At 43.5% G+C, this 12,788-nt stretch overlaps 1 pseudogene across 1 annotated transcript; it reads right to left on the bottom strand.

Moving 5' to 3' along the window:
* Window positions 1-9,187: 9,187 nt before the first annotated feature.
* On the bottom strand, window positions 9,188-10,540 carry LOC308494690 (immunoglobulin alpha Fc receptor-like; annotated as a pseudogene). The gene is made up of 2 exons: window positions 10,521-10,540; window positions 9,188-9,990 (listed from the first exon to the last, which is right to left on the bottom strand). The product of its transcript is annotated as an immunoglobulin alpha Fc receptor-like (transcript).
* Window positions 10,541-12,788: the final 2,248 nt, after the last annotated feature.

Genomic DNA, 12,788 nt, shown 5'->3' with positions numbered 1-12,788 from the left:
TCTATGTATCTGTCCTTATGCCAGTACCACACTGTTTCAATTACTGTAACTTTGTAGTAAATATTCAAATGAGAAAGCCTTCTAACTTTTTTTCTTTTTCAAGATTGTTTTAGCAATTTGAGGTCCTTTGAGATTCCATATGAATTTTAGGATGGATATTTTTATTTCTGAAGAAAACATCATTAGGATTGTGATAGGGATTGAACTGAATTTGTAGATTGCTTTGGATAGTATTGACATTTTAATAATATTAAGTCTTCCAATCCATGAACATGGAATGTCTGTATTTATTTATGTCTTCTTTAATTTCTCTCACAGTGTTTTATAGTTTTCAGTGCACATAGCATTCACCTCCTCGGTTAATTCCTAAGAATTTTTTTATGCTATTATATGTGAAATTGTTTTTTTAATTTTTTTGTATTGTTTACCGTTAGTGTATAGAAACACAACTGATTCTGTGTATTAAATGTGTATCTTGCTACTTTGCTGAATTCATTTATTCATTCTAACAAGTTGTGTGTGTGTGTGTGTGTGTGTGTCTGTAATCTTTATGGTTTTCTACTTACAAGACTATGTCATCTGTGAGCAGAGATCATTTTATTTCTTCCTTTCCAATTTGAATGCATGTTATTTCTTTTTCTTGCCTAATTGCCTAGCTAGAATTTCTAATACTATTTTGAATAGAAGTGGCAAATACCGGCATCTTTGTCTTCTTCCTGAAATTATAGGAAAAGCTTTCTGTCTTTCACCATTAAGTATGATGTCAGCTGTGTGTTTTTCATATATGGCTTTTATTATGTTGAGGTAGTTTCTTTCTACTCCTAGTTTGTTAAGTGCTTTTACCATTAAAAATTGTTGGATTTTGTCAAATGCTTTTTCTGTATCTATTGAGATGATCATTTGGGTTTTTTCCTTCATTCTCTTAATGTGGTATATAACATTGATCCATTTTCATATGTTGACCCCACTTGGCGTATAATGATTTTAACATGCTACTAGATTCAGTTTGCTAGTATTTTGTTGATTTTTGCATCAATGTTTATAAGGATATTGGTCTGTAGTTTTCTTTTCTTATAGAGTCTTTTCTTTGTCTGACTTTACTATCAGGGCAATGCTAGCTTCATAGAATGAGTTAGGATATGTTCTCTCCTTTTCAATTCTTTGGAAGAATCTGAGAAGGGTTGGTATTTGTTCTTTAATGTTTAGTAGAATCACCAGTGAAGCCATCAACTCCAGGTCTTTTCTTTGTCAGAAGGTTTATGATTACTGATTCGATCTTCTTCCTAGTTACAGGTCTACTCAGATTTTCTATTTCTTGTTTATTCAGTCTTGATAGACTTTGTGTTTCTAGGAATTTGTCCATTCTATCTAGGTTATCCGATTTTTTGTTTTGCGATTGTTCACAGTACTTTCTTTTAATCCTTTTTACTTCTGTGGCATCAGTAGTAGTGTCCCCTCCCCGTTTCTGATTTTAGTAATTTGAATCTACTCCTTTTGTCCTTAGTCAAGCTATATAATTGTTTCTCAATTTTGTTAATCTTTTCAAAGAACCAATGTTTTGTTTCATATATTTTCACTATTGTTTCTCTATTCTCTTTTTTTTTATTTATCTCTGCTCTAATCTTTATCATTTCCTCTCATCGACTAGTTTTGGGTTTAATTCTCCTTTTGCTAGTTCCTAAAGTTGTAAAGTAGGTAATTGATTTGAAGTCTTCTTTTTTAATATAAGCATTTACAGCTATAATTTTCCCCCTTAGCACTGTTTTCACTGCATCCTGTTAGAGTATTAGGGTGGATTGAGATTTGTAAGAAGAATGAGATGAGAAGGTGTAGGTACGTAGAAGGGATTGAGGGTGGGTTATAAGAAAGCCAAGGAAATAGTAACTAAGAGAAAGACCTCTTCTTTGTGTTGCCTCCCTATGAATCATTTAATATGAGGACTTCTAGGATAGCATGTTTATTATTCAGAAGGTTTCTTAACTTCCTAGTTCAAATTTTTATGCCCAACACCATGAGAAGAAGGGCTATAAACTAGGTATTCTTATTTTTCCAATAACTTCTACCTTCTCTTTCACGGATCTTTCCTCTTTTAGACTTCTCCACACCCCCTTCTAGACTACACCTAAGATATACTGTCTTCATTTTGCTTCCTCAATTTCCAGGAGTGACAGCTCTTAAATCTCCTGAGTGCATCCCTTCATAGCCGAAGGCCCTATTCTATTGGGACCATTTGATAGGACAGGAGGGAGAACTTGCAGTTGTTAGTCACACATAGGTGTTGGGAATTAACCAGCAGGGCAGCTCAGTTGTGAAGCCTGTGTCTTCAGAATCCTGGGAATTGGAGAGAGATGCAGCTGGGAAAAGAGGAAGCTATAGCAGTGCTTAGATGATACTGAATAATGTCTAGCAGGAGGGGAGGGGAGGCAGTGCCAGGATCCCATAAGAGAAGCTATTCTGTGGGATAATGGACAGTGGTGGCAGTTGTCAAGGAACCCCAGACATGGGGTAAACAGAGAGCAAAGGGAGCATGTGATGGGGTGGAGAGGCAAGAGGTGGATTGAGATTTGTAAGAATGAGTTAAGAATGTGTAGGTGTGTAGAGAGATGAGGGTAGTTACCAGCACAAATGTCCAATAAGAACTTGCTAGCAGAGGAGCTGGAGTCATGGGAAAATGTGGGAAGAGTAGGCAGGGCAGATTCTATAATTCCCTTCATAGTCTTCCAACTCCACCCCCAATCTCAAACAGGGCAGAAGAGAAAAGGCCTGAAAGGGCAGGCTTTGGCTTAAGTGGGAGGAGCAACAGCCCTAGTGAGCACGAGGTGAGGCAGCAGATGGTCTTAAAGAAACCTATGGAGATGACATCCTTTTAGTTCTGACACTTTTAAATGAGCTTTCCTGAATGGAGTTCCTCCTTCACCACACTCACTACCCCAGAGCTTTCAGGCCACACTCCCAAGTACCCCACCACCACTTGGGCAGTTGCAGAAAATGATTGTGGATTTGAGTCTTTGTCTACCTACTCTTTTGTCATTCTTATCTCCCAACTAAATAAAAACCACTAGGAAAAATGGGAGGTGGGAAGATTTAACCTGCAAACAGTCAACAAAAACTTCAACAGTTGGGGCTGGCCTGGTGGCTCAGGTGGTTAGAGCTCTACGCTCCTAACTCCGAAGGCTGCTGGTTCGATTCCCACATGGGCCAGTGGGCTCTCAACCACAAGGTTGCTGGTTCAACTCCTCGAGTCCCGCAAGGGATGGTGGGCTCCGCCCCCTGCAACTAAGATTGAACATGGCACCCTGAGCTGAGCTGCCTCCCAGATGGCTCAGTTGGTTGGAGCGCGTCCTCTCAACCACAAGGTTGCCAGTTCAATTCCTCAAGTCCCACAAGGGATGGTGGGCAGCGCCCCCTGCAACTAGCAACGGCAACTGGACCTGGAGATGAGCTGTGCCCTCCACAACTAAGACTGAAAGGACAACAACTTGACTTGGGGAGAAAAAAAAAAAAAAGTCCTGGAAGTACACACTGTTCCCCTCCCCCAACAAAAAAAAATCTTAAAAAAAAAAAAACTTCAACAGTTAATGTCTGGTCCAGGTGGCAACTGCTCTTGAGATTTTCTTGTGGCCCGTGGGCTACACTGGTCCATCTCTCCTATAAGTTTCTTTAGCATTTTGCACATATGAAAACAGGTCACACATTGAAAGGGGGAAGGGAGATACCATGTACTGCGCAGTGCTAGATGACAGAATGCTACATATTTTATACATGTCAACTTACCTAATTCTCAGTTAGTTCGTCAACGTAAACAGTGTTATTACTAGTTTGCATGTCAAGAAATGGAAACTTAGAAAGGTTTTTCCTGCTCAAGGTCACAGAGCTAATAAGTAGTAGAGCTAGGACTTGAGCCCATACTTGTAACATGCCTCTATTATATCCCCTTAAAAATATTTTTTAAAATATTCTGTTCTGAATAAGAGACAACTTCACCTAGATCAATAGTTTTCAAACTATTTTGCACAACCCAGAGTTGCTTCAGGGGTTCCACAAATAGTATAAAAATTTTCAAATACCAAAAAAAAAAAACCAAGAAGATTTTAAATTGCTCAAAGAACTCATGCATCGTGTGTGTCTACTTTGCAGGCAAAATTCCATTTTAAAAAGGTAAATATTGTCCCCAAAAGTTTCAAAATTATTTTTCTAAACTGGCAAATGTTCCCTGATTGATAAATGTGGAGGAGAAACAAGGACTGACTGACTAAAAATACAGGAAACACATTCTAAACTAGAGCAGCTGGGTGAAGAGAGACATGTGGTTGGCAGAATGAGAAAGACTTCTGGACTGAAAGGGCTGTGGGCTCAGGGTACTGGGCACAAGGCACCAGGAGAGGAAGCAGCTCAGGACATCTGAGCCAAGAAGTGGGATCTGCCCTTAGCAATGACACTGAACTAAAGGCTTTGATGGTGGCCCCTTAGGTTACCCTGCCCTTTCTCCTTTGTCCTCTGCCTCCGGCTGTGCAGATTCTAGTACGCAGTGAGGCAGGACAAAAGTAACCAGATGAACCGAAGGTATTCTGGCCATCACTACAGTGACAGATGTAGCAGTCAGATTACCCCTACAACAGCCTCCTTCTTGCTCCTAAAACCTCCTTCCTATTTTCTTTTACCCTCAGGAAGGTCCTCCAATAATTAGGGCTGGAACTGCAGCACATCTTCATCTGGGGATTTACACTTCTCATGTTTGGCTTCACCCCTTCCCAGCGCTCCTCATCCTCTCCCTGTCGTGGTGAAAAACAGGTGAGCACCCTACTTAAAAACACATTTGCAGCCCACCACACTTGTAATTAAACGATATCTCAGCATTTGCGTGATACATTAGGCTACTGTTTACATTTGAGATATTCTTTCTAATGAGGTAACAGAGACGGCTATATAAAAAACACATGTAATAAACATTTTAGAGATCCCTCTTATGTTCCAAGTCCATTTTATTTATTGGTTCATTCAATCACTAATGTACAAATATTTACTAAGCACTATGTTAGACACTCAGTAAGAAAAGAAGACAGTAGGTATTTGACTTGAAAATTAACTTGAAGAAAATGAAACAGATATGCAAAACAATCACACCACCTTGATTCTCTGATGTGACCAAGAACAGAGCAGGCCCAGAGCAACAAAGACAGAAGCAAACAGAAACGTGCTAAGTCATTGTCACTTCTGTGTAGATAGCACCTGCCAGAACCCTGTTGGTGGCACTCCCTAGGAAGGGCAGTGTGGTAAAGGCTGCCTCATTTTTTTTTTTAAATAAACCTTTAATTTTTTTTTAAATTTTATTGGGGACTACTGGGGAACAGTGTGTTTCTCCAGGGCCCATCAGCTCCAAGTCATTGTCCTTCAATCTAGTTGTGGAGGGCGCAGCTCAGCTCCAAGTCCAGTTGCCATTTTCAATCTTAGTTGCAGGGGACACAGTCCACCATCCTATGCGGGAATCGAACCAGTAACCTTGTTGTTGAGAGCTCGCGCTCTAACAAACTCAGCCATCCGGCTGCCCCTCTGGAAGCTCAGCGGCAGCTCTTGTCTTCAATCTAATTGTGGAGGACACAGCTCCCTGGCCCATGTGGGAATCCAACCGGCAACCCTATTGTTCAGAGCTCGCGCTCTAACTAACTGAGCCATCTGGCCACCCAAGGCTGCTTCATTCTTATATGAAAAATGACATCATCAGTGCCTCCAGGAACATGGCATGCACCCCCAGGGGTCACCTTTTGAACTCAAGTCTCACTACATTCATGCTTGAAAAGTGAAAAGATACATTAACTTTCAGGCTAGGAAGCCTTTCTTATACCAAGCTTTAAGAAATTTATTTCCACATTTCTAGCAACGCAACACAACAAAATTGAGGTGTATTCACGATGTAATACTGGCACAGAAGAGAGAGCACCTAAGAGAAAGAAATAAGGGAGTTGCATGGTGTGGGGACAAAGCCCCAAAAAGCAGTTTCCAGGCTCTCGGCCTCACATAGAAAGGTGCTGGCTCGGGTAGTAAATGGCCATCAACTGTGATCAGATGGCCAGCAGCTGTGGCTAGTTGGCCGTCAGCTGTAACCCGTAAGCCATTGGCCACTAATATAACTGCTGTGGCTACGCTAGGAGAAGGAATGGGGGCTAGCAAGAGCGGATTGCAGAGAGGCGGATGCCGCCAGTGAGGGTATAGTGATATGACTCCCCTACTTATGGCTCCGTGCGTGTTCCTTTTTGGCCTCACCATGTCCTGCGTTCTTATGTGGGGAGGAGGAGCAGAGACCCCGCAGGCCGCCCCGCCGGACACCCCGCAGGACACTTGGAGGAGGTGACATTTGAGCCTAGAGTGTCACCTAGATGCCAATGGCAGGAAGGGTACCAGGGACAGCACCACCCTCCATTTCCCCAGCTCCTTCTGTCCCTGCTGTGCCTCTGCCTGACGCCTTTCCCAGCTAGTGACATTCTACTCCTCCCCGAGACCCCACGCGAAACATCACCTCCCTCTGAAGCCTTCGCGTCCCACCACCTCCAGCAGAACTGATCGCTTTCTCAACATCAGGTTCTAAAGATCACTGAATCGCCCCGTAGCGTTGTCACATTTTATATATTCATGTACATAAATGTATATGCATTATATATATGCATAAACATGCATTTATGCATGTTTGTTTATTTACTTACTAACTTCTTTTCCCTGTGAATGCCCTTTCTGTTATTCAAAGCTAGGAAGGACCTCAGAAATCCGGTTACTTAAATCCCCTTTTTTTAGAGGTGAGAACATGGAGACTTAGAAAGTTTCTGTGACCTGCCGACGTTCCCCTAACTCACTGTTAGAAGAGATAGTATTTAAAATCCCAGCCCTGAAGTAGCAAATATGAGGGAGGATAATTAGAACCGTATGCATTAGATATAACATATCTCGCAACAAATGCGAGACGGAGACACAGGGCCCGCTGGGCGCACACAAAGCCCAGCCGATAGGTTCGGGGGCACGAAGACCAGCGGGCGCCGGGTCGGGGCTCTCAGCACGAGCCGGGGAGCGGACGGGATGGGCCGGGCGGCAGGACGCGGGACTGTCGCTGCTGCTCCGCTTGGCCCCCTGGGGAGCTCGGAGGGTGTGCGGGTCCCCGGAGAGACCATTGCAGAGACTTTTCCAGTGCCAGGCATCTCACCGGACGCAGCGCCGGTCGCACAGACATCTACAACCGAGAGGAGTTCCTGAGCTTGGAAAGCGACGTTGGGGGCACCGGCGGCGACCGCAGTGGGGCTGCCCATCGCCAAGGACCGGAAAGGGCAGAAAAGCAGGTCCTGGAGCGGCCGCGGTGTGCAGACACAACCACGAGCTGAACGAAGGCTTAGTGTTGACAGCGCCCAGGTGAGGGCTGCAGGCTGGGGCTCACCGACAGCCGCAGGGGCCCCGCCCAGAGAGCAGGGGCAGCCGGGCCCACCTAACCGCCCGCAAGCTGTCGCATGGAGCAGGAAGGGGGACTTTGAGGCTGGGGATTGCTGGAGGAGGAAGCTAGTCCGAGGACCAGAACGAATATGAGCATGAAATGAGATGAGATCGGCAGGAGTATATCAGGTCTGGCCACTGACTGGATGTAGGGGTGAGGGGATAACTTCCAGGTGTGCACTGTGGGAGATGGAGCAGGCACTGTAAAGGAGAAACACTTGGAAGGGGGCAGCGTTTGGGTTTCAGATGCTTGAGGGACAATGCCATTGGCCTGTCAGATGGACAGTTATAATAAAGGGCCTGGAGCTGAGGAGAAGGCTCTGGGTGAGATGAGATCATCCAGGAGAGGAGATCCAGTGAGAAGAGAGCAGAGAGAGCAAAGCACTGACTCCTAGGAATGTGGACAATTGTGATGTTGGCTAAAGAGAAAAGCCTGTAAAGGTTCCAGAAAGTAAAGAGCGGGCATTAGGAGCATCAGGCAGAAAAGTGTCAGAGAAGCTGAGGTTGAGCAAAGCCATGAACCTTATCACAGAGATAAGGCCCCTGTCACAGAAACAAAGGAAAGGATGAGGGGTGGGAGAAGGGACAGACATTTTTTGTTTCTTATTTTCTAGCAAAGTGGAAGGCAAGGTCATCTGCTATGAGTGAGATGGTGGACAAAGTGGGTAGGAGTTAAGAGTGACATGTATTTAGGCAGTTGCTAAGGTGAGAGGAATGCCCAAGGACAAGACATAGGAATGGCAAAATTGTCACTGGTGTCACCAAGACTTTGTAAGGTCACAGATCTTCTACATGACATCATCTTCTCTGGCAGTAATCAGCGGCCAGACTGCAGAGAGCCCTGGCTGCCATCCTAAGGAACTTGGGCATATCTTCTCGGCCAACTGGTCCCAGTCTCCTGGGAGCTTCTTTAAAGTACAAATTCCCCAGAATCACTGCCCAGAGATTCAGATTCGGTGGGTAGTGAGGTCTGGAAATCTGTATTTTTATTATTATATTATTTTTTTATGTTTAAATTAATTTTTATTAAATTTATTGAAAAAAACAAATTTATTGGAGTGACATTGGTTAGTAAAATTATATAGGTTTCAAGTGTACAATTCTATAATCCATCATCTATATATCTCATTGTGTGTTCACCACCCAGTTAGTTCTCCTTTTTAACAATGGGGAAAGCTTGTGTTAATACACAATTTTTAGTGTAGGGAAACTAGAAGCACACATATCATGGAATATATGGTGTGCTTAGCAAACAGTATTAATAATTAATGTATTATTAGTACTAATAATTAATGGAATTCTAAGTGTTAAGGTCTTATAAAGGAGGATGTAAGGATATTTGGTTTTGCTGATGAAGTCAAGACAAACTGAAGTTATGAGCTAGAACTCGTATAGAGGAAGGGTGAAAACCCGTCTGCAATGAGAAGTGAGAATGCTTTGCATTATTTTTATCACAGGAAGTAAGTTAAACCAAGACTACAGTGAGCGTTTTATCACCAACGTTTTATCACCAACGTCCAGGAAGGTGGGGTGCACATATATCAGACCCAAATAAGAAAATACCGTTTGGTTGGCTTGGAAATGGACCCAAGCTTCTTAGTGCCTCTTTCTCCCTTGTGTTCTCCAAGCAGCTTTGCAGGACCTCACAAGTGCTGATTCATTTCCACTTGCAGCACCAAGTGTCAACCTGGTGGTCATTAGGGGGAAGTCCAAAGGTCTATTCTGGCTGACACTTCTGTGTACTTGAGGTCAGTTCAGGTAAGTCTTCTAAGTGTGCTTTGTGTGGAACCTAGGGCTGTGCCAGTTTTCGGCCAGTGTGGCCAAGAGAGCCACGAGGACCAGCCCTGCCACTCCCATTCGGATCTAATTCTCCACCATGAGACCTTGGGTCATGGTAGTTGTGACCATAAGCTCCAGGGCATCACTGGGGGCTGACCACACGTAAGGGCTGCCACTTGCCAACCACAGCACCTGTAGTTCCCTGAGAAGCTGAGGTTCACAGGACCCAGAGTGAAATTGCCTTGGTGTTCCCCATTTTGGTGCTGTGGCAAGGCAGCTGCTCTTTCTTTGGTCAGTAAAAATCTATCAAGTGGGATGTGTGCTGAACCACACTGGAGGGAAATATTCTCTCCGCTCATCACCACAAGGCCCTCATCAGTGGAGAGGAAGGCTTTGTCATTCAAGCCTGTCACCACCAGCTCCAGGGCTGCGCTATGCTTTGACCAGCTGAGTGTTTTCCTGTGTCAGCACTGATAACACCCTGAAGTGTTTGTATCCATGTGCTTAATGACGAATTCGGCTACCTTCTGAAATCCCCATCTCCTCGCCACCACTTTGGATGTGGAGTTTTGCAGGATCTCCAGCTGATACAGGTAAGACTCAGGGATTCCACAGCACTGAACCTTCACAGACTCATTCCAGGGAATCACAGAACTGGGCACCGCAGGTGTCTTAGGAATGGGACATCCCCCTTCCAGTGCCTGAATCTTCTGGGTCAGACAGGGCACGAGACAGACGAGACTTTGGAGAAACGGTGTCTCTGGGGGCCATAACTCTGACACAGCCTCAGAGCAGTGTGCCTCTCGTTAGCACACAGTAGCACATGACAGACATTACAAGACATTGAGATGCACAGGAAGCGTGTGCTCAAAGCCTGATGTCAGAGAATGTCTACATGTATTGCCCCACAGGATTGGTTCATGGAAATCTATACTTTTAATTAGCTCCCTGCTGATTCCCATGTAGCCAGGTAAGTGTTGGCAGACCCTGAAGTTGTTTCGCTCCCAGCTTTATTGAGGTACAATTGATGAATAGGAGTTATATGTATTTAAGGTGTACAACTCAATATTCTGACATACGTATACATTGTGAAATGAATGCCACAATCAAGCTAATCCATCACTTCACATTTTCTTTCTATGTGTGTGTGTGGGGGGGGCGAGAACACTTAAGATCTACCCTCAACAAATTTCAAGTATTGTGCACTATAATCACCATGCTGTACAGAGATCTGCAGAACTTACTCATCTCACATAACTGAAACTTCGTACCTTTGCCAGTATCTCCCCATTTCCACCTCCCCCCAGCCTCTAGTACCCACTATTCTACTCTTTGTTTCTGTGAATTTGACTATCTTTATCTTAGATTCCATATATAAGTGAGATGATGTAGTATTTGTCTTTCTCTGTCTGGCTTATTTCACTTAGCATAATGTCCTCCAGGTTCATCCATATTATCACAAATAGCCGGATTTCCTTCTTTTTAAAGCTGAATAATATTCTATTGTGTATGTGTATATCACATTTTCTTTATCCATTTGTCCATCAATGAACATTTATGTTGTTTTTATGTCTTGGCTATTGTGAATGAACATGGAAGTGTAGATATCTCTTCAAAAATTCAGATTTCATTTCATTTGAATGTATTCTAAGAAGCGGGATTGCTGGATCTTATGTTAGTTCTATTTTTAATTTTTTAGGAACTTTCATACCATTTTCCATAGTGGCTGCACCAATTTCCATTCTCACCGATAATGTACAAAGATTCCCTCTTCTCTACATTCTCACCAACACTTATCTTTTGTATTTTGATAATAACCATTATGACCAGTGTGAGGGGATCTCTCTTCTCATTGTGGTTTTGATTTACATTTCCCTGATGATTAATGATGTTGAACACCTTTTCACATGCTTACTGGTCATCTGTATGTCTTCTTTGGAGAAATGTCTATACAAGTCCTTTGCCCATTTTTTCATCAAGATACTTGTACTTTTGCTGCTGAGTTGTATGAGTTCCTTATATATTTTGGATATTAACCCCTTATCAGATATGTGGTTTGCAAATATTTTCTCCCATTCCATGTATTGCCTTTTTAACTCTGTTGTCTGTTCCCTTTGCTGTGAAAAGCTTTTTAATGTGATACAATCCAATGTCTCTGTTTTTTGCTTTTGTTGCCCATGCTTTTGTTGTCATATAAAAAACATTTGCCAAAACCAATGTCAAGGAACTTTTCCCCTATGTATTCTTCAAGGAATTTTATGGTTTCAGAACTTACATTTAAGTATTTAATCCATTTTAGTTCCATTTTTTAAAAATTTTAATCTTCCTTTCTGATTTTGATGACTTTTATTTTTTTTTCTTGTCTAATTGCTCTGGCTAGGATTTCCAGTAGTATGCTGAATAGAAGTAGTGAGAGTGGGCATTCTTGCCTTGTACCAGATCTTAAAAGCAAAGCTTTCCTGTTTTCTCCACTAAGTTTGATGTTAGCTGTGCGCTTTTCATATATGACTTTCATTGTGTTGCAGTAACTTCCTCTGTTCTTGTTTTGGTCTTAGCAGCCCCCAGGATTCTAGAGTGTGACGAGTCCTGTCAGTGACCCAAGACAGGTGAAGTAGAAGCCAGTACCTCGAGCAGCAGAAAAAGTTGGGGCACTACATGTGTGGTCCAATTCCTTCCCACCTCAGGAAGAAGCTGCTCACTCTGCACTGATCCAGGGAGAGGAGCTGTGGCATATGCCTGCATTCTCATTCAAACACTCTTTTATACCGTTGCTTTGCTCTCTAGAAAATGCCAGGCTCTGTCAGCTCTCAGAGACAGGAGCATTAGAAGCCAATCCCTCCAGTAGCAACTGGAAATGTTGGAAGGCTAAATGTATAATCCAACTCCTTCCAGGGAGAAGCTGGAGGCTTGGTTTTATTGCTGGAGCCACCCAGGGGGAGGAGCTATGGGGAGTGTCCACACACTTGGTCAAGCTCCCCAGAGGACTAGTAATGATCACCTGTCCCATCAGATCTCAGAGACAAGAGGGTTAGGAGCCAGACTCTTGGGCAGCAAAGGGAAAAGTCAAGATAGTAGATGTGCAGTCTGACTCCTTCTAGAAAAAATCTAGGAGTTGGGCTTTAATCACTGGAGCAAGGGGAGGTGGGAAGGAACCCACAGGCCCATTCAAAACCATCCTTTGTTCTTTGTAATCGCCAGGAGACTAGGGAATTCCAAGCCCCCTGCCAAGGACAGGTGAATTAGAAGCCAGACCCTCAGTCAGCAGCTGGAGAAGTTAGGGTGTTAGATGTTCAGTCTCCTCCCTTCCCAGGAAAATCTGGGAGCTGGGCTTTACCACTTGCTCTCTCTGTGCTGAGCCAGAGAGAGGAGCTCCAGGAAGTGCTCACACGCCCATTCAAAACTGCCTCTTCGTTCTCTGTGTCCCTTGAAAACTAGCAAATACTAGGCCTGCTAATTCTCTGAGACAGGTGAGTTAGAAACCAGACCCTCAGGTAGCCCCAGAAAAGTTAGGGTGATACATGTGCAGTCCAAACTCTTTG

Source organism: Rhinolophus hipposideros, assembly GCF_964194185.1.
Source record: "Rhinolophus hipposideros genome assembly, chromosome: 3".
Classification (NCBI taxonomy): domain Eukaryota; kingdom Metazoa; phylum Chordata; class Mammalia; order Chiroptera; family Rhinolophidae; genus Rhinolophus; species Rhinolophus hipposideros.
This window is presented reverse-complemented; position numbering and strand designations above follow the sequence as displayed.